General features: G+C 45.7%; 1 long non-coding RNA gene across 8 annotated transcripts; it reads left to right on the top strand.

Moving 5' to 3' along the window:
• Positions 1 to 13,866: 13,866 nt before the first annotated feature.
• LOC123164480 (uncharacterized) lies at positions 13,867 to 20,380 on the top strand. Of its 8 annotated transcripts, none has more exons than XR_006482468.1 (6): positions 13,867 to 15,301; positions 15,601 to 15,972; positions 16,641 to 18,393; positions 18,481 to 18,735; positions 19,150 to 19,338; positions 19,992 to 20,380. It is a non-coding gene; the product is annotated as an uncharacterized lncRNA (long non-coding RNA). The 8 variants fall into 8 exon arrangements; XR_006482469.1 differs by having other exon boundaries at positions 16,641 to 16,713; positions 17,123 to 18,393; positions 18,481 to 19,338; XR_006482467.1 differs by having other exon boundaries at positions 15,601 to 15,660; positions 15,751 to 15,972; positions 18,481 to 19,338.
• The last annotated feature ends 909 nt before the right edge of the window (positions 20,381 to 21,289 follow it).

Raw genomic sequence — 21,289 nt, forward strand, 5'->3', positions numbered from 1 at the left:
CCTGCTAGGAAGGGCCCTGGCGGGCAGCGGGCGCTCGGCTGCAGCCGTGTGAGGCGCGCGGTGAGGCCTCGACGGAGTTGGTGCCGGAGAGTGGTTCGAGGTGCGGGTCAGACCGGATCGGTTGGCAGTCCCCTGGTGCGGGCGAAGGCCGTCGTGGTGGTTCTGGTCCTTACACCGCTCGGCGGATGCTGCGGTTCTTCGTTTGTGTTGCAGGCGGTGGCTTGAGGCGTCCTCCCTCGGTAGTGAGGTTGGAGTGGTTCTCGTTGGTGTGGCTTCGATGGCATGTTGCTGCAGCGACGGCGGTGCGAGGCTTCGGTCAAGGCTGGCCATGATCTTGGCGGCGTGGAGATGTGCAACGCTACGGATGAAAATCCTGTTCGGCTTTGGTCGGACTGGCGTCGATGGCATCCGTGGATGTCATTTCCCTTCATGGATGCGTCACCGTGTGTGTTGCCATTTGTTTCGTTGCCCGGTGGCGGCAATTGTCTCCGGGGCAAAAGCCTTGATTCGCAGGATCGGCATGATGGCGGTGTCTTGACGCCGTTCCTCTGTTGAGAGCATTGTGCTGGGAGACGAGAGGCCCTTTGTTGCGCTCCTCCGGTGTTCGCGACAGCCCGGATCGCTCCTCTCAGACGCTATGTACGGTCGTCGCTGGTTTATCCAAGGAAGCTGAAGTTGCTGTTCTTCGGAGATGACCGGTGTTGGTCGAGACGCGGCGAGGTTCGCGGTTTTGGGTAGGCTCATTGGCGTCGTAGCTGTGTGTGTGCGTGTGTATGTTGTCTGTGGTGTTGCTACGCTGTTGTTCGTAGCGAGTGGTAGATGTCGTTGTATGCTTGTTCTTCTCTCCTTCTATAAAGCTAAGGTATGCAATTTGCGTACTTTCGAAAAAAAAATATTGAAAAGAAGCTTAACCATAGTATTGTATTTGACAACTACAAATTATAAATGAGACATGAAGACTTCTATAGACACAAAACATAGCCTAATTAAAAGTTATAACCCTAGAAAATGCCCCACGTTTTTGCTACAATATAGTCATTTATTATATTTGCTACAAATTTATACATGATTGTTGCAGTTTGTAAACAAAATTAGGAAAAGCAAGACAAGGACGCTACCACAATTGTGGCCTTTTGTAATATATCCTCCATGGACGCACAGAGAGACAAGATTCAAGATTGGAATTTGGAAAGGATGCGAAAATTACCGTGAGCCGGATCGGCCGACGGCGTGCAGCGTGGCTCGCGTGCGTCGCGTCGTCACCATGTGAGGACCCAGGCTGCCTGGTGTCCGGCGGCCGGCGCACTGCCGCTGGCGTCTCCCGCGGCTCGCGCCTGTGTACGGGACGGCGATGCGCAGGGGGCGTACGGAGTATGGTACGCGTCCACAGAAATCGATTGTTAGTGGAAAAAAAAGATGGATCTTTTAGACTTGCGTACGTGACTACGTCAAGAGATCTTTTTGTGAGACAAAACTACTGGAGTACGTGAGGAGATGGGTCCGCGAGCGAACCGGCGTGCCTACACGCACGCACGCGTCCTGCTGCGTTGGGCCAGTGCGGCGGCCTGGCTGAATCGGGCTGACCCTGATGCGCAGCTCTTGGGCCACCCTGATGCACTGGGCCTTTTACGTAATAGGTACTGCTAGTGACTTTTTCCACCCGTATTTTTGTGCATACGGGTCGGCCCAATGGGCTTCGCCCCTGCACATCATACGCACCTAAGCATTTGTCTAAGCACCTACATTAATAAGCGTAAAAGTGCTCACTCCAGACCCATAGTGGCGATGCGCGCGAGCGGCCAGCGGCTGTGTCAGATGGTCCATGACGACGGCCTGCGGCATGGCACCGTGCATCGTCTCCACATGGTGTTGGCGCCCGGCTGGTGGATTGCCGCCGTCGACGTCAGCTACGACTCTCAGTACGACCAGATGATCGTTCGCACCGCCAACAGGTTCACTGTCGTCAAGAAGCTCGCGGACGACATCGCCGTACTCCTCCAGCGCACGCTCCCGGGCTCCTCATTGCTTGTCACCCTAATCGGCCTCCATGGTCGGAACCTCTTTCAAGCACTGGTGGCCCTAAGACTGCCCGCCGACGCCACGAAGAATGTCCACCTGGAGGTCGCGCTCGCCGCGAGGCGCCTCGCCCTTCAAGAAACCATAGACCTACACATCCATGTGTACGAGCGAATCGTGTACATAGGTATCTACAAGGCCGGTGAGGACGCTACGATGTTGGACTTCTTCAACCAGCTGAAAGCCTTGGATGCCTTAGCTGAGAAGCACCTTGACCTCGCCACAAAAGCCGCCGCTCCTTAGCCACCGAACGGTGGCCGGCGCACTGAGTTGAGGAGGAGGAGGTCGTAAGTTGATAGATGCATCTTTCTTCTTACCTCCTGTAACCACCACTGCGATTGCATCATCGTGGCCTTAATTCTTATTGTGCTATTGCATTCTCGTTCTAGTCAATATAGACATGTGTGATCCCTTTGCTTAATTATATGCATCACTGTAACTAGTACTCATCCGTCAATTTATAAGTTGTGCTGCCAGTGTTTGGGGTCGGCGCACGATCACGCACGTTCGTGTGCATGCGGTTGCGCCGGGCGCGGCGCGACGATGCAGTTACCCGCTGCAAAAATTGCCATGCGGGGGACGTGGCATTGACCATTGGGCGGCAACAGTCGGTCATCCAGGTGCCCAATAAAGGATGCAAAGAGGGATCCTATAGCAGCAAGGACCAACTTCCCTACCGATAGCTCATCTAACAGAACTCCCGTTACTTTACGACATGTTTCCAAAACATGGACCTCGAGATTAATTCAACTAATAGGACGGAGTATTATATACATTCAATGCAATTAAGTGTTTTCCAAAAAAAGTGATCTGCTTTCTGCGAAACTTATAAGTCATGTATGTCAAATTAACCTGTGTGTACTTGTTCTCGAATTAACCTCCGGGCCATTTGCCGCGTATCACACATCTTGTGAAGTTGAAGCGTTTATGTTCTCTTTCCTAATCGAAAACAGTTCATTCAACTGAACCATATGCCGTATATCACACACACCTTGATCTGGCTGACCGTTCTTGTTGCTTTCCCTAATAGCAAATAGTTCATCGGAGCAAACCGTATGCCGTATATCGCACACACATTAATATGGCTGCCCGTTTCTGTTGTTCTGACTAATCGCAAACAGTTCATCTGGATCAACCGTATGCCCTGCATCGCACACGCAACTAAAATCTGAACCGTGTTTGATGCATTTGTCATCGCAAATGTTTTGTACCTTTTTTGACTGTTTTTTACACCACTGTTTGTGATTATGGCATCGCACACAGTTTCGTCGAAGGGTCTCTGATCGTAGTGTCGCGTTAGTAGCATCCTGCTGTAGTGGATACAGAGAGAAAATAGTCCATCTATCCATAATATTTAGCCAGCATTCGGCATTAGTACAAGTTGTTTAGACCTTGCAGCTATCTCAAAACCCACGTGTGCATCGAACGATGCATATCTTATCTACTCCAAGGTCACTGAAGCAATCACCCATTCAAACGTCCTTAATTGTTCACACTCGATGCCCTTCACTGAATAGGGATGGTATTGTAGAACAGATGCATGCTGAGGGAAATATTGGAAGAAGCGTCATGCAACCAAGCGAATCCGGGTAGCACAAACTGACAAGCAACCTCCACAGCGACATGCCCAACACCAACCAAAGCACAAGGGTGAAGTACCTGGCCCATCAAAGCACGAGGGTAAAGTATCTGGCACACCAAAACCGGAAGCTACAAGTCGTCCACCACCCCGACAACAACGCACGAGAGATACTCGACATAGCCCAACCTAGCCTCGCCTAACAAATGACTAAGGCACATATGCGCCAACCGGGCAACACCACCCGAGCAAACCGAATAGCACAACAACGTGCATTGGAAAGGCGCCTACTTGGGTTCTCTAGCCACCCGGCTATTTGGTTCCCCTATCCGGGCTTATTTCTAGCTGCTGGGATGCCCCATTGCCCTCGCCCCGTGTGTGTCGCCTCGTCTGGTGAAAAGGCGTGTAACCGGGGCAGCCCTTGGGTACGCCCGTGCGTCCTGAAACCCTTCATGGGTTTGGTCGGCCTTTCTCGCCGGGCCCTGAGTGTGGGTTGTTTGCCTCGCGTTCACGGGTGCAGATGTTTTTCAAGTAATTCATGTGTGCCAGGTGCGATCATGCTCCTGGGCACCCATGTGTGCTTGGCCGGCCTCTCTCGCCGCATCACAGAGCGCCTCAGTGACGTCCTATTGACAGCGACCACTGCAGCCGTATCCATGGTGGACCGGGAATGGCCTGACAGCTAGCTGTGTCGGAGTCCTACGACGGTCGATCATGGGGCTAGCTCTGTCAGAAGAGGAAGAGGAGGGTGGGAAGCATGGGGTTCTTCATTAAGGATTTTACTGAGACTGACATGTCGGTCCAACTGGTCATAATGATCAAACTTAACTGCTGAAATAACAGTGTTGACTTCTGTGCCATGTGGACCCGATAAGCAGGCCCTCCCTTTCATAAACCTAATCAAAACCATTCGGTCATCAGTGCTTTCTATAACAACAAACCAAATTTGCAGTAGTTTTTGGTAAATTTTTGAAAATATATCATTTTTTGGAACCCTACTGCAATACTGGTAGTTTTATGTTGTATATTCGGCGGGGTTCGGGATGTGCATGTGTGCCGGCTGGGTATTGTTTGGGGCAGCGGGTAGAAGAACCTTCGCCACCGCCGACACACAACTTGTTTGATAAAATGTGTGAAACAGGAAGAACAATCTGAAGGAAATATGCCCTAGAGGCAATAATAAAGTTGTTATTTTATATTTCCTTATATCATGATAAATGTTTATTATTCATGCTAGAATTGTATTAACCGGAAAGTTGATACATGTGTGGATACAAAGACAAAACACCGTGTCCCTAGTAAGCCTCTACTAGACTAGATCGTTAATCAAAGATGGTTAAGTTTCCTAACCATAGACATGTGTTGTAATTTGATGAACAAGACCCATCCGTGAGCTTAGCATGTTGATCGTTCAGTTTTAGTGCTATTGCTTTCTTCATGTCATATATATATTCCTTTGACTATGAGATTATGCAACTCCCGGATACCGGAGGAATACCTCGTGTGCTATCAAACGTCACAACGTAACTGGGTGATTATAAAGATGATCTACAGGTATCTTCGAAGGTGTTTGTTGGGTTGGCATAGATCGAGATTAGGATTTGTCACTCCAAGTATCGAAGAGGTATCTCTGGGCCCTCTTGGTAATGCACATCATGATAAGCCTTGCAAGCAATGTGACTAATGAGTTAGTTGCGGGATGATGCATTACGGAACGAGTAAAGAGACTTGCAGGTAACGAGATTGAACTAGGTATGAAGATACCGACGGTCGAATCTCGGGCAAGTAACATACCGATGACAAAGGGAATAATGTATGTTGTCATTACGGTTTGACCGATAAAGATCTTCGTAGAATATGTAGGAACCAATATTAGCATCCAGGTTCCACTATTGGTTATTGACCGGAGAGGTGTCTCGGTCATGTCTACATAGTTCTCGAACCCGTAGGGTCCGCACGCTTAACGTCCGATGACGATTTTGTACTATATGAGTTACGTGATTTGGTGACCGAATGTTGTTCGGAGTCTCGGATGAGATCACAGACATGACGAGGAGTCCCGAAATGGTCAAGAGGTAAAGATTCATATATAGGAGGATAGTATTCGGACACCGGAAGTGTTTTGGGGGTACCAGGTACGTATCGGGTCACCGGAAGGGGTTCCGGGCAACCCCCGGCAAGCTATATGGGCCTAATGGGCCAAGAGGGGAAACACACCAGCCACAAAGGGGCTGGTGCGCCCCCCACATATGGGCTGGCCAAATTGGAGAAGGAAAGGGGAAGAAGGAAAGGAAAAAGGGAATAGGATTCCCCCTTCCCCCTCTTCCCTTCCTACTCCGAATAGGAGTAGGAAAGGGGGGAGGCCGAATTGGGAGGACCCCAAGTAGGATTCCTCCTACTTGGGGCACCGCTTTGGCTGCCCCTCCTCCCCTCCAACCTATATATATGAGGGGGGCACCGCTAGAACACACAACAAACATTGTTAGCCGTGTGCGGCGCCCCCCTCCACAGTTTACTCCTCCAATCATATTCACGTAGCGCTTAGGCGAAGCCCTGCGCGGATCACTTCACCATCACCGTCACCACGCCGTCGTGCTGACAGAACTATCCCTCGACACTTTGCTGGATCAAGAGTTCGAGGGACGTCATCGAGCTGAACGTGTGCAGAACTCGGAGGTGCCGTACGTTCGGTGCTTGATCGGTCGGAACGAGAAGAAGTTCGACTACATCAACCGCGTTGTCAAACGCTTCCGTTTTTGGTCTACGAGGGTACGAGGACACACTCTCCCCCTCTCGTTGCTATGCATCTCCTAGATAGATCTTGCGTGAGCGTAGGAAATTTTTGAAATTGCATGATACGTTTCCCAACAGTGATATCAGAGCCATGTCTATACGTAGATGATATGCACGCGTAGAACACAAAGAGTTGTGGGCGGTGATCGTCATACTGCTTACCACCAATGTCTTATTTTGATTCGGCGGTATTGTTGGATGAAGCGGCCCGGATCAACCTTACATGACCACATTCATGAGACCGGTTCCACCAACATACATGCAACTAGTTTTGCATAAAGGTGGTTGGCGGGTGTCTGTTTCTCCAACTTTAGTTGAATCGAATTTGACTGCGACCGGTCCTTGTTGAAGTTTAAAACAACAAACTTGATAAAATCACCGTTGTGGTTTTGATGCGTAGGTAAGAACAGTTCTTACTAGAAGCCCGTAGCAGCCACGTAAAACTTGCAACAACAAAGTAGAGGACGTCTAACTTGTTTTTGCAGGGCATGTTGTGATGTGATATGGTCAAGACATGATGTGATATACAGTTGTTGTATGAGATGATCATGTTTTGTAAAAGTTATCGGCAACTGGCAGGAGCCTTATGGTTGTCGCTTTATTGTATGAAATGCAATCGCCATGTAATTGCTTTACTTTATCACTATGCGTTAGCGATAGTTGTAGAAGCAATAGTTGGCGAGACGACAATGACGCTACGATGGAGAACAAGGTGTCAAGCCGGTGACGATGGAAATCATGACGGTGCTTTGGAGATGGATATCAAAGGCACAAGATGATGATGGCCATATCATGTCACATATTTTGATTGCATGTGATGTTTATCTTTATGCATCTTATTTTGCTTAGTACGGCGGTAGCATTATAAGATGATCCCTCACTAAAATTTCAAGGTATAAGTGTTCTCCCTGAGTATGCACCGTTGCGACAGTTCTTCGTGCCGAGACACCATGTGATGGTCGGGTGTGATAAGCTCTAGTTCACATACAACGGGTGCAAGACAGTTTGGCACATGCAGAATACTCGGGTTAAACTTGACGAGCCTAGCATGTACAGACATCACCTCGGAACACTGGAGACCGAAAGGTCAAACGTGAATCATATAGTAGATATGATCAACATAGAGATGTTCACAATTGAAAACTACTCCATCTCACGTGATGATCGGACATGGTTTAGTTGATATGGATTACGTGATCATTTGGATGACCGAGGGATGTCTATCTAAGTGGGAGTTCTTAAGTAATATGATTAATTGAACTTAATTTATCATGAACTTAGTCCTGATAGTTTTTGCATATCTATGTTGTAGATCAAATAGCTCGCATTGTAGCTCCCCTATGTTTTTTGATATGTTCCTAGAGAAAACTAAGTTGAAAGATGATGGTAGCAACAATGCAGAATCGGTCCGTGATCTGAGGATTTTCCTCATTGCTACATAGAAGAATTATGTCCTTGATGCACCACTAGGTGACAGACCTATTGCAGGAGCAGATGCAGACGTTATGAAAATTTGACAAGCTCGGTATAATGACTGCCTGATAGTTTAGTGCACCATGCTTTACGGCTTAGAACCGGGACTTCAAAAACGTTTTGAACGCCACAGAACATATGAGATGTTCCAAGAGCTGAAAATGTTATTTCAGACTCATGCCCGTGTCAAGAGGTATGAGACCTCTAACAAGTTCTTTGCCTACAAGATGGAGGAGAATAGCTCAGGCAGTGAGCATGTGCTCAGAATGTCTGGGTACTACAATCGCTTGAATCAAATGGGAGTTAATCTTCCAGATAAGATAGTGATTGATAGAGTTCTCTAATCACTATCACCAAGTTACTAGAACTTCGTGATGAACTATAATATGCAAGGGATGACGAAAACGATTCCCAAGCTCTTCGCGATGCTGAAATCGGCGAAGGTAGAAATCAAGAAATAGCATCAAGTGTTGATGGTTAACAAGACCACTTGTTTCAAGAAAAAGGGCAAGGGAAAGAAAGGGAACTTCAAGAAGAATGGCAATCAAGTTGCCACTCCCGTGAAGAAGCCCAAAGCTAGACCTAAGCCTGAAACTGAGTGCTTCTACTGCAAAGGGAATGGTCACTGGAAGTGGAACTACCCCAAATACTTGGCGGATATGAAGGATGGCAAAGTGAACAAAGGTATATTTGATATACATGTTATGGATGTGTACTTTACTAGTGTTCATAGTAACCCCAGGGTATTTGATACCGGTTCATTTGGTAAGATTAGTAACTCAAAACAGGAGTTGCAACATGAACAGAGACTAGTTAAGGACGAGGCGACGATGTGTGTTGGAAGTGATCCCAAGGTTGATAAGATCACCATCGCACACTCCTTCCACCTTCGGGATTAGTGTTGAACCTAAATAAATGTTATTTGGTGTTTGCGTTGAGCATGAATATGATTGGTCATGTTTATTGCAATACAGTTATTCATTTAATTCAGAGAATAATTGTTGTTCTGTTTACTTGAATAAAACCTTCTATGGTCATACACCGAATGAAAATGGTTTATTGAATCTCGATTGTAGTGATACACATATTCATAATATTGATGCCAAAAGATGCAAAGTTGATAATGATGGTGCAACATATTTGTGGCACTGCCGTTTAGGTCATATTGGTGTAAAGCGCATGAAGAAACTCCATGCTGATGGACTTTTGGAATCACTTGATGCTTGCGAACCATGCCTCATGGGCAAGATGACTAAGACTCCATTCTCCGAAACAATGGAGCGAGGCACTGACTTATTGGAAATAATACATACCGATGTATGCGGTCCGATGAGTGTTGAGGCTCGCAGCGGGTATCGTTATTTTCTGACCTTCACAGATGATTTGAGCAGATATGGGTATATCTACTTAATGAAACACAAGTCTGAAACATTTGAAAGTTCAAAGAATTTCAGAGTGAAGTGGAGAATCATCGTAACAAGAAAATAAAGTTTTTACGATCTGATCGCTGAGCCAAATATTTGAGTTATGAGTTTGGCCTTCATTTAAAACAATGTGGAATAATTTCACAACTCACGCCACCTGGAACACCACAGTGTAATGGTGTGTCCAAATGTCGTAACCGTACTTTATTAGATATGGTGCGATCTATGATGTCTCTTACTGATTTACCACTATTGTTTTGGGGTTATGCATTAGAGACAGCCGCATTCACGTTAAATAGGGCACCATCTAAATCCGTTGACACGACACCGTATGAACTATGGTTTGGCAAGAAACCTAAGTTGTTGTTTCTTAAAGTTTGGGGCTGCGATGCTTATGTGAAAAAGCTTCAACCTGATAAGCTCGAACCCAAATCGGAGAAGTGCGTCTTCATAGGATACCCAAAATAAAATGTTGGGTACACCTTCTATCATAGATCTGAAGGCAAGATCTTTGTTGCTAAGAATGGATCCTTTCTAAAGAAGGAGTTTCTCTTGAAAGAAGTGAGTGGGAGGAAAGTAGAACTTGATGAGGTAATTGTTCCTTCTCTCGAATTGGAAAGTAGCTCATCACAGAAAACCGTTCCCGTGATGCCTACACCAACTAGAGAGGAAGCTAATGATAATGATCATGAAACTTTAGATAAAGTTACTAACGAACCTCGTAGGTCAACCAGAGTATGTTCCGCACCACAGTGGTACGATAACCCTGTTCTGAAAGTCATGTTACTAGACCATGACGAGCCTACAAACTATGAGGAAGCGATGATGAGCCCAGATTTCGCAAAATGGCTTGAGGCCATGAAATCTGAGATGGGACCCATGTATGAGAACAAAGTATGGACTTTGGTTGACTTGCCCGATGATCGGCAAGCCATAGAGAATAAATGGATCTTCAAGAGGAAGACGGACGCCGATGGTAGTGTTACTATCTACAAAGCTCGAATTGTCGCAAAAAGTTTTCTGAGAAGTTCAAGGTGTTGACTGCGATGAGTTTTTCTCACTCGTATCGATGCTTAAGTCTGTCCGAATCATGTTAGCAATTGCCGAATTTTATGAAATCTGGCTAATGGATATCAAAACTACATTCCTTAATGGATTTATTAAACAAGAGTTGTATATGATGCAACCAGAAGGTTTTGTCAATCCTAAAGGTGCTAACAAAATTTGCAAGCTCCAGCGATCCATCTATAGACTGGTGCAAGCATCTCGGAGCTGGAATATACGCTTTGATGAGTTGATCAAAGCGTATAGTTTTATACAGACTTGCGGTGAAGCCTGTATTTACAAGAAAGTGAGTGGGAGCACTATAACCTTTCTGATAAGTATCTGTGAATGACATATTGTTGATTGGAAATGATGCAGAATTTTCTAGAAAGCATAAAGGAGTGTTTGAAAGAAGTTTTTCAAAGAAAGACCTCGGTGAAGCTGCTTACATATTGGGCATCAAGATCTATAGAGATAGATCAAGATGCTTGATAAGATTTTTCGACGAGTACATACCTTGATAAGATTTTGAAGGAGTTCAAAATGGATCAGTCAAAGAAGGAGTTCTTTCCTGAGTTGTAAGGTATGAAGTTGAGTAAGACTCAAAACCCAACCACGGCAGAAGATAGAGAGAGAATGAAAGTCATTCCCTATGCCTCAGGCATAGGTTCTATAAGTATGCCATGCTGTATACCAGACCTATTGTGTACCTTGCCATGAGTTTGGCAAAGGGGTACAATAGTGATCCAAGAGTAGATCACTGGACATCGGTCAAAATTATCCTTAGAGGACTAAGGAAATATTTCTCGGTTATGGAGGTGATAAAGAGATTCATCGTAAAGAGTTATGTCGATGTAAGCTTTAACACTGATCTGGATGACTCTGAGTCTCAATCTGGATGCATATTGAAAGTGGGAGCAATTAGCTAGAGTAGCTCCATGCAGAGCATTGTAGACATAGAAATTTGCAAAAATACATACGGATCTGAATATGGCAGACCTGTTGGCTAAACTTCTCTCACAAGCAAAACATGATCACACCTTAGTACTCTTTGGGTGTTAATCACATGACGATGTGAACTAGATTATTGACTCTAGTAAACCCTTTGGGTGTTGGTCACATGGCGATGTGAACTATGGGTGTTAATCACATGGTGATCTGAACTATTGGTGTTAAATCACATGGCGATGTGAACTAGATTATTGACTCTAGTGCAAGTGGGAGACTGAAGGAAATATGCCCTAGAGGCAATAATAAATTTGTTATTTTATATTTCCTTATATCATGATAAATGTTTGTTATTCATGCTAGAATTGTATTAACCGGAAACTTGATACATGTGTGGATACATAGACAAAACACCGTGTCCCTAGTAAGCCTCTATTAGACTAGCTCGTTAATCATAGATGGTTAAGTTTCCTAACCATAGACATGTGTTGTCATTTGATGAACGGGATCACATCATTAGGAGAATGATGTGATGGACAAGACCCATCCGTTAGCTTAGCATGTTGATCGTTCAGTTTTATTGCTATTGCTTTCTTCATGTCATATATATATTCCTTTGACTATGAGATTATGCAACTCCCGGATACCGGAGGAATACCTTGTGTGCTATCAAACGTCGCAACGTAATTGGGTGATTATAAAGATGCTCTACAGGTATCTTCGAAGGTGTTTGTTGGGTTGGCATAGATCGAGATTAGGATTTGTCACTCCGAGTATGGGAGAGGTATCTCTGGGCCCTCTCGGTAATGTACATCATGATAAGCCTTGCAAGCAATGTGACTAATGAGTTATTTGCGGGATGATGCATTACAGAATGAGTAAATAGACTTGCCGGTAACGAGATTGAACTAGGTATGAAGATACCGACGATCGAATCTCGGGCAAGTAACATACTGATGACAAAGGGAATAACGTATGTTGTCATTACGGTTTGACAGATAAAGATATTCATAGAATATGTACGAACCAATATGAGCATACAGGTTCCGCTATTGGTTATTGACCGGAGAGGTGTCTCGGTCATGTCTACATAGTTCTCAAACCTGTAGGGTCCGCACGCTTAACGTTTGATGACGATTTTGTACTATATGAGTTACGTGATTTTGAAGCCAGACTATTGACCCGAATTTTCTAGAAGGAGGAAATGACAAGGATTTAAGGATGACCAGGTGCCGGCTTACAAGAATATTTAATCCAGAGCACAACCTATCAAATTTGTTCTTGTGTTTATGTTGCAGATCAGTTTAACATGGATAAATCCAAATTAAACTGGGGGCTAATGTCGGGGATATACCCCGCGGTATGACCCGGCCGGACTTGGCGACTCACTGTCAACCCACCCGGACCTGACGGTTTACGGACAACCTGCCTAATATTGCGACTCACTGGTGACCCAGCGGGTGGGTCAGGCGGACGGCAAGGCCCAAGGCCCAGACGACCGGCTCATGTTATGGTGGGCCGGCTTAAGAGGAAAGGCATAAGGAATATTCTCCTACAAAGGAAGCAAAACTAGGACTCCACTTATAATAGAGTAATCCTAATCCTATTATGACTGGTCATGTAAACCGCCCCTTCAACATATATAAGGAGGGGCAGGGCACCCCAAGGGGGACAGAAAAATAATCGCTAAGGCTAGACACAACTAAAGGGGAGCCGGCTTACGCGGCGTCTCCCTCATGAGCATAATCAGACCTAGCCACAAACAGCATGTAGGGCTATTACCGGATGATGTTTCCCGAGGCCCCAAGCTGTCTAAATCCTTATCTTGTGTTGCGTCTTCTTGATTCCGATCAACCCCTCTCAAGCTGCCACATAGATGCGTTGGCCTCGCGACTAAGTCCTCATACTAGGACATCTGCCGTGATAATTCCACGACAGTTGACGCCCACCATGGGGCTCGCGCACGGTGGTGTTGAGTTCATGGAGGAATCTCTCTCAGGGATCGAAAAGGTCGTGATTGGAATGATGAAGGAGAGCCAGCACAGAGCACTCGCGCAGGATAACCCGGCATATACGAGATTAAGGTCAAGAGAAATTAGGGTTTCGTTCGTGCGCCGCCGTCGTCAGTATTCTTTCCATTGGAGATCGATTTCTACTACAAGCTGTCGTACGGCGCCGCTACACCCGCACGTCGTTGTGTCCGATCATAGCAACCGAACACAGCCAGCAATTATCATGGGCATTAAGCCCCGTGGCAGCGAGAATCTTATTTGCTTGAGTGAAATAGCACATCGGCTCAAGTACTAGTGCTTCAATTAGTACTCATTACGTCAAGCTACAGTGCTTTGATACCCACTGCTATGTGTACGGGTGAGGCAACAACAGCGGCCAGACCCCGCAGAAGAGAGATCCATGTGTGTGCTGCGCGTCGACCGAAAGCAAACCAGACTAGCAGAGGATATCCATGGACTAGTACTACGGAACAGAGGAGATAAAAGAAAGAAAAAAATATACAGGCCACGACGGGAAGTGGATAAGGCCACGGAGTAGGTCTCCGCCTCGGCCTCGCCTCGAGCGCCTGCTGCCTCCGCGGCTGATGAGCAGTAGCGCCTCCAAACCCACCAGTCCGCGACCCACCTCGCCTCGGTGACCGCAGTTCTACTATGGCCGGTGCGCCGTTATGCCGTTGCGGCCTCAAGCCGGCGCCCCCGAGCTTCCTCCTCCGCCATGGCTCTTCGCTACCGCCACACAATGCGGCCTGTCACCGCGGCCTGCTTCAACTCGCCCGCTTCTCCCGGGCGCCCGCGCTCCTGCTTCTGAAGTCAAGCCGCCGGCCGCCCGTCGTAAGCACGGGCCGCCTGCCGCCTTCATAGGCCATCGCCGCATCAGCCGCCGCAGCCTCATCGCTCTGAGTCGCTGCTGGCTGGCGGGTCGCCTGATTCTGACTCCGCCTCGCCACCGCGTGTTCACCGGCGCGTTTCCGAGCCGTCTCCAAGGTCTGGCTTTGAGCCGCCACCGGAGAGCCGCCCCGCGCCGGTGAGCCGCCACGACTGTCACGGCCTCCGAGCCGCCCTTGCCGGGGTGCCAAACTGCTGATGAGGTCGACCTGCTTCAAGTCGTCGCCGTGACCTTCGCCAATTCTCCTCAGTAGACGCGGGTTGTTTTCTGCTGTGGCCTTGCCTCGCGGTCCGCCGTTGCCTCCGTGGCCGGCTTCTGCCGCGTGTTATTACCGCTCTAAACCACTGCCGCTCTCAAATCCTGATATAAGTATCTAGGGAGAACATGGGCTCTCTCAGAGCTTAGCCATTGTCGGCCGTTGGATCGATTTTTTGATGCGACTTCGTCCGTCCGATCTCGTTGCTGGACGATCCTGGCGGTTGGATCAAAAAAGAGCACTGCTACAATGAATAGTTAGCTCTCGCTCGTGCCACCACGGGTAATTTCCTTGCCCCGCCGTGGGCATTTTCGTAATTTCGCGCACGGGGTATAAAAGGGGCTGCTCCCGTGGAGATAGCCCTAGCCCGCTCGCTCCCACACTCGCGCGCGGCCGCCTGCTCCCCACGCCGCCGCCCTCGCCGCCTCCGCCTCCGCTCGCCCTCGCCGCCGCCTCCGCTCGCCCTCGCCGCCACCTCCGCTCGCCCTCGCCGCCGTCGCGTCTTCTCCTCCTCCCCGCCCTCTCGGTGCTACTACCAGGCGAGCGCGAGCAGCCAGAGAGGAACGGCCACGGGCCTCTCCCTCAGCGGCGCTGGCTCACTTTGCAGGCCCCCTGCCTCGTGGGGCTCATGGCCCCCTCCCTCCGCGGCACCGGCGCCGGCGGCTCCCTCCTCCGCAGGCTCCCTGCCTCGTGGGGCCTGCCGGCCTCGCGCACGAACGACTCGTCGCCGGCGCCTCCTTCAACTAGATCCTGCACGCCAAGAAGGCCGTTGCCGCCTCCTGCAAGGACGAACCAGACGCCGTGGCCCAGGTCCCTCCTCCCTCCTCCCAAACTTCTCCTCCACTCCATGCTGTACTTCAATCCCTCGACATTAGTAAATTTCTGTATATTTAGTTGATTATTGTTTCGCCTCCATTTATTTTTAATAGATGAGGACATGTTAGTGATGAATGTCGGGATGGTGGTGTACCCATACTTTCATGAACTTCTGTGTGATTAGTGGTTTGGAAAAGATGAATCACATGAATGATTGCTGGAAGTATATTGTCTGATGCTATATTGGTGATGTGGGTGAGCTGATTTGGACCTTTTCATCTTGGTCTGTGCAGAATTGGAGCCTTTGAAGGATTTGAATGAAGCATATGTATGCATGCTATGGTTCATCTTAGGTGAGTGCGAATCTTCAACATCTGTCTCATGTCGCTTCTGGGAAAATGCTTTTAATTGTTTTATTATCGATGATATCAATTTGGTAGCAGCCTTTGAGTGGTGGCAAGATTATGTGCATAGTATACTTTCAGCACTGTAGGATCGAGTAAATGGAGCGGTGGTTCATGCATCACTCCCCGCCAATACGATGGAATTAGTCACAATGATGACTTGAACTGCCGATATTTGATCTGGGGACAATTGCAACTGCCACTAATGGTTTCTCCATCGGTAACAAGCTTGGCGAGGGTGGCTTTGGACCAGTATATAAGGTTAGCACTTTAGATGGCAGATCTATACAATATGCATATGGACGAAAGTATGAAACAATGAGTAGCATCAAGAACACTTTAATTCAAATGAAAGAGCATGGTTTCAACTGTTGAAATATGACTATTAGGGCTTTCCTTTTCTTATTACCCCATGTGTTGCTTCAATAAATTAAGTCTATGTGCTTAGCTTGGTCTACTTAATTCGAGGTTACTATTTTTAGACCCGCGTGCAAATTTGCAGGTCAACAATAGGTATTTAGAATAGAATCCAATAGCTCATTCAGTTTCACTCCATGAACAAGCATACTGTGGTTCCCCGACACAAAATGCAGCCGGCTTGCAGACAAGTATGCTTCTAGGCATGAATTCCCACACGTTTTCCCTGTTATGTTTCTGAAACATGTCACCATATTGTGTTTGGTTTCCTTATTATGCTTCTGAAACATGTCGCCATATTGTGTTCGTTCTTCGAATGTAATTTGTGGTAGTGAGGAAGTTGTCCATTTTAAGAAATGATCTTTTTTGTACCATGAGGTTCACTAGGCAATCTACCGCTGACTTTTTCTGTACCGTGAGATTCACTAGGCAATCAACTGCTCCTTGAAACATGGCAGTAGCTGCTATTGTTTTTGTGCTGCTTGGTGATGCATCTTTGTGGGTTCTTGCAGGTTAGATGTTCAACGAATTGATTCTTCGGCATCCAAGCTAGGTTTATGTGGCATCAAAGGCCACGGGCCCACGGTACATGCTGTACTGACATATATTCAGTCCATTATAAATATTTACCCTCCATTTTCAGTGTAGATTTTTTTCTCTTTTGAGGATATTCAGTTCAGAAAATTATTTACCATTATCTTGCAAAGTAGCATAGCAAAGTGTAAGAATATTTTTCCAAGACCAGTAGCCGTTCCCATATAAAATATTAATTCCCATTTGATGTCAGTTTTACATTGCTCTTTCAACCGTCAAAAGATAAATAATATCCTTAGGAATAAGACATCAAAGCTTTGTATGTGTTTTTCAATGAGATTCAGCTGCTAAACAATTGCTATGAAGGCAACATCTGTTTATTTTACATGCTGATTTTCTTAACTACATTAACTTCCAAAGTATTTATTTTGTTGATCAAGAAATATCACTCTACTGTCAGATAAGAAGGTCTCTCTGTAAGGAGGATTTTTTATGTTATGTACTTTGCTCCCAGAGATAATTTGATCCACCAGCATTATTGATTCTGTTAGGTATTGTCAGTTAACTGTACGTCTTCTTCTTTACCCCTTATTCTTCTCCTTCTTTACCTTTGATGATTCAAGGATAGGCCCTCCGCCGCCGCAGCTGCGCTTTATTGAACTAAGTTGTTCTCTTTTTGAGAGAGTATTGCGCTAAGATGTTTTATATCCTTATTATAGGGATACAAGCTCCGTGAACCATTCATGTAGTTACCGATTTTAGACAGATTTTGTTTCAGTTATGAAGGTTTAGAGAGATATATGAATGATCTGGAGTTTCAGTTATCATTTGAGCTACTTCCCCATTCGTATTCTTAACATTAATCCATCCTATTAGTATTAATTAATTATGATGCTGCCATGTTCATTTCTGCCCTTGGAGGGAGATGAATATATGGTGCTGCCAGCGCAGCACTTAAGGGCATGGAGGCTGACAAGGCGAAAGAGGCATGTTCTCAACCACCAAATTACGATGTTGAGCAGTTCCCGAGCGGAAGATAGCAAGGCGGTTGACGTAGGATACAGAGTAAGCAGAGCTAGCGGCAGTGGACACAGCTACCACGTTGGTGGGCGCACCAGAGGCACAACACACGGTGGACATCGAGAATGTAGTGCACATCAAAGCAGTCGCCGCTCTGCGGTAAATTAGATAGACAAAATACATGACATGTTAGGCTGTTACTCGCTAGCAGCAGAAATATTCAGCTTATTCATGAGGTAACAGCAGGGTCTGTTGCGCTGAATCTTTGAGATGAAACCAAACCAAACTAATACATACCTAGCATCTGTCCAGAAGTCTTGATTACGGAATATATATGGTCCCATTTTAAGTTTCATAGGATATCCTCGGTTATCTGTTCTTTTGTAGGGATTTGAGAAAAAAGAAAAGAAAAAACACTTATAATAAGGCAATGGCTTCGTGAGAAAGCACAAGAAATATCGTTGCGTGGCAGCAAGGCATACCTTAATTTGCTTCATGGTGAACTGGAAATGTGCTTTTATGTCAAACTGAAAAAATATATATGTTGTCTGCTAGCACCGTAATATGTCCATCCATTAACCACTATTTTGTCGAAATACATGCCTCTGCTTCTGGTTATTACAAGCTAGGTAGTATTGTGGCAGTGATCGGAAACTTCTACACAACTCATCACCATCATGTCCATGCCCCAGACTTGGGTGAGTGCTCAAGGTATGAAAATAAATGCCGACTAGAATAGCATGTCTTACAGCAACATTTCTCATGCTTCTAATGACCATTGTGTTTCTAATTCTACAGGAAGAATTTTGTAGTTCCACTGTTGGATTCCAAGCAGGCAATTCATGATCAGCCTTGCGCAAGCTATGGAGTTTCAAGAAATCGATTGACAGGTGGAGTGACTGCTGGGGTCATAAACGAAGAAACAATGAAGTCACTGGACAACAAAGCAGATTATTTATTCCCAATGTCGTTGCTCTTGCAAAATTGCAGGCCTATTGGTTATGTGATAAGCAACCACTGGACCCTTTCTACAAGCACATAAATGTTGATGATGTACATGACAATGATTGTTACCTATTTATCTTAACTGTGACCTTGCTTTGGCATTTCAGAAACATTGTAGTTGCTTATTTGTATCCTATACTTTTGGGTGATTTTACCAGTACCTTGCTTATGTTTGTACAGTATTACTGGATATCTAATGGAGCTTTCATTATCGTACTGCTTATTCCACCCCTTGCTTTGCTTTCCCCTTTTCTGGCTGGTCTCGATGCCCCGTATTTCTACACTTGGAATACTACTTCTGTCCCTGTCGAGTTCGATATGGATATGCCCCAAAATGTATTTTTGTTTTGCTAAACAGTTTAATGCAACTTAGTGATAAAATATGTCTCCTATTTATGTACACTTCCTCTCAATCACCAATATGGTCCCAGTTATCCATGTTTATGTATGTGTTGTCTGCAGGTGGTTATGTTGGTTTTATCTTCCGGTTGGTTGTTAGTCCCCTACAAGAGTTGTCACAATATGAAAAGGCTCCAAAAGGTGTCACGGTCAGGAATCTTTTTTCCAGGCATCCGGTGATGATTAGGTAACCAAACCATATCACAGGATGTGTGTTTGTGTGGTCTGGCAAAGTAATGCTCTTCTTTTGTGGTATGTGGAAAGTAATGCTCTCTTTGTTATTCATTTTTGGAGCCGTTAAATATTTTTTCCCTCATAATAGTTTTAGATGTTATGCCTTAGCATATTATATCAACGAGAAGTGAATGTGTTTTAGCTCGTATCTTCTAAATTAGTGTCTTCCACCGATATCAGAAATTAATGCTTCATATCATGTTTTGTATTTCTGTTATATCGTGTACTTCTTCAAAATTTGTATCTCAACCTAGCCTTCTTAGTGATAATTTTAGTGGAAGACATTAGAATTCTTTTCGAGTATGAGGACTGTTATTTATTAACAAGTATTTATCACATTTAACAGAAATTAGTCTCCTTATTAACAGAAATACACTGATCCTATTCTACCACTATGATTTAGTTCATGTGCTGTAGGCATCACCATCATTGCAATTCCTAAAGATGTGGAATTCTCATACTAATGCCGCTAATATATTTGCTCAAGAGGTCTCAAATTGAAAGCTAGGCATACTCTTCTTGATAAATCGTGTTTTATAACCAGATCAACAAAGTTTTTGTATTTCATGATTAAGAGATGAAGTCATGTTTGCCAATGTCACCCATAAATACACTAATTATTTTCCATCCTAAGCTCATTTCCATGTCTGCTCTGGAATATTTTCCTACAGAGAAGAGGGCCACAGTACCAATTGGGCAGACTTTGTCAAGGCGACAGGAATAAAAGAATAACATATACTCAGATAAGGATCTTCGCCTTCAAGATTATAAGGGGAAATTATTGCTCACTGTCCTGTCCATACGCTTTAGAAGGAAATCACAAGTGTATTTTTCTATACAAAACCATTATGTGATCATCTATATTACGAACTATTCACACCAGATTCATATGGAATGGCACTCATGGCGGTAGTTGAACCAAAGCTATCTATCAGTACGCCTAACTATGGCTTCGTAGTTTTAGCGCATCCACTGCCACTGTGTTGGCTTTTGCTCTCTAATGTATCTACTTGTACTACTGAACTAATTAGCTTTTGTAATATCATGGCTGCATTGAACTTGATGTTGCCTTACTTCTGTGGCCGGTTAGTTTTTATAATCTCATGACTTTGTTGAACTTGATGATGTAATGCTCCTGAAATGTTTGTTCTTTTCCATGAACCAGAAAATCGGTTGTTCTATTACATGTGCTAAACTTGCCTTTCTACTAATGCATTATGCGATTTGATCTTCCGTTGTTTGGCCATGTCGGTTGGACCGGCACCCTCGCGCCAAGGCGCGTTGCCGATCTAGTCGGTGTGAATGGAGGCGTTATTTCTCCTTCACCTATTGACAAGACTACTAGGAGGTGCAGATTTTAAACAGTGTGAATGGATGATGTTTCAGAAGAAAGCGCTGTAGGCGCTCTACTACAGAGAGTTCACGCCAAAGGAAAAAGAGGGTCAAACCGGATACTTGTTTGACTCCCGTACACATGCTGGAGGCAAAATCAATTAGCACTACAGAATACTACTACCCCACGAGGAGCTCCTGGAGGATTTGATCTAAGTTTAAAAATGAAGAGACGCTTCTTGCCAACAAAATACTGGTCTGAACCACCTACGGTGTTGCCTAAAGGTACAATTCTGAAGCAGTGCAAAGTAATTCTGAGAAGGCTTCATTTCAAATCGCAGTCACCTCTGCGTCCAAACCGCCATAGCCATGTTGAGCCGCTCCTGCCGCACGTTGGGTCGCCCGGCTTTGCGGCCACCTCCGCTGTGGCATTATGCCTTTTTACTCATGGATGCGCCCTCGCCGTCTTGCGCGCTGAGTCGTCGACTACTACTACTGCAATATTCAATACTACTGATAGCACAGATGTTCTGCCATAAAGAAAAAAAAAGCAAGGGGGCGTATCACTGTTGCCACCATGGCATCGCTCTGAGCCGGCTGCTACTGCTCCACGAGAGGTTAAGGCTACAGTCAAAAT

This window comes from Triticum aestivum, chromosome 7D (genome assembly GCF_018294505.1).
Source record: "Triticum aestivum cultivar Chinese Spring chromosome 7D, IWGSC CS RefSeq v2.1, whole genome shotgun sequence".
Classification (NCBI taxonomy): domain Eukaryota; kingdom Viridiplantae; phylum Streptophyta; class Magnoliopsida; order Poales; family Poaceae; genus Triticum; species Triticum aestivum.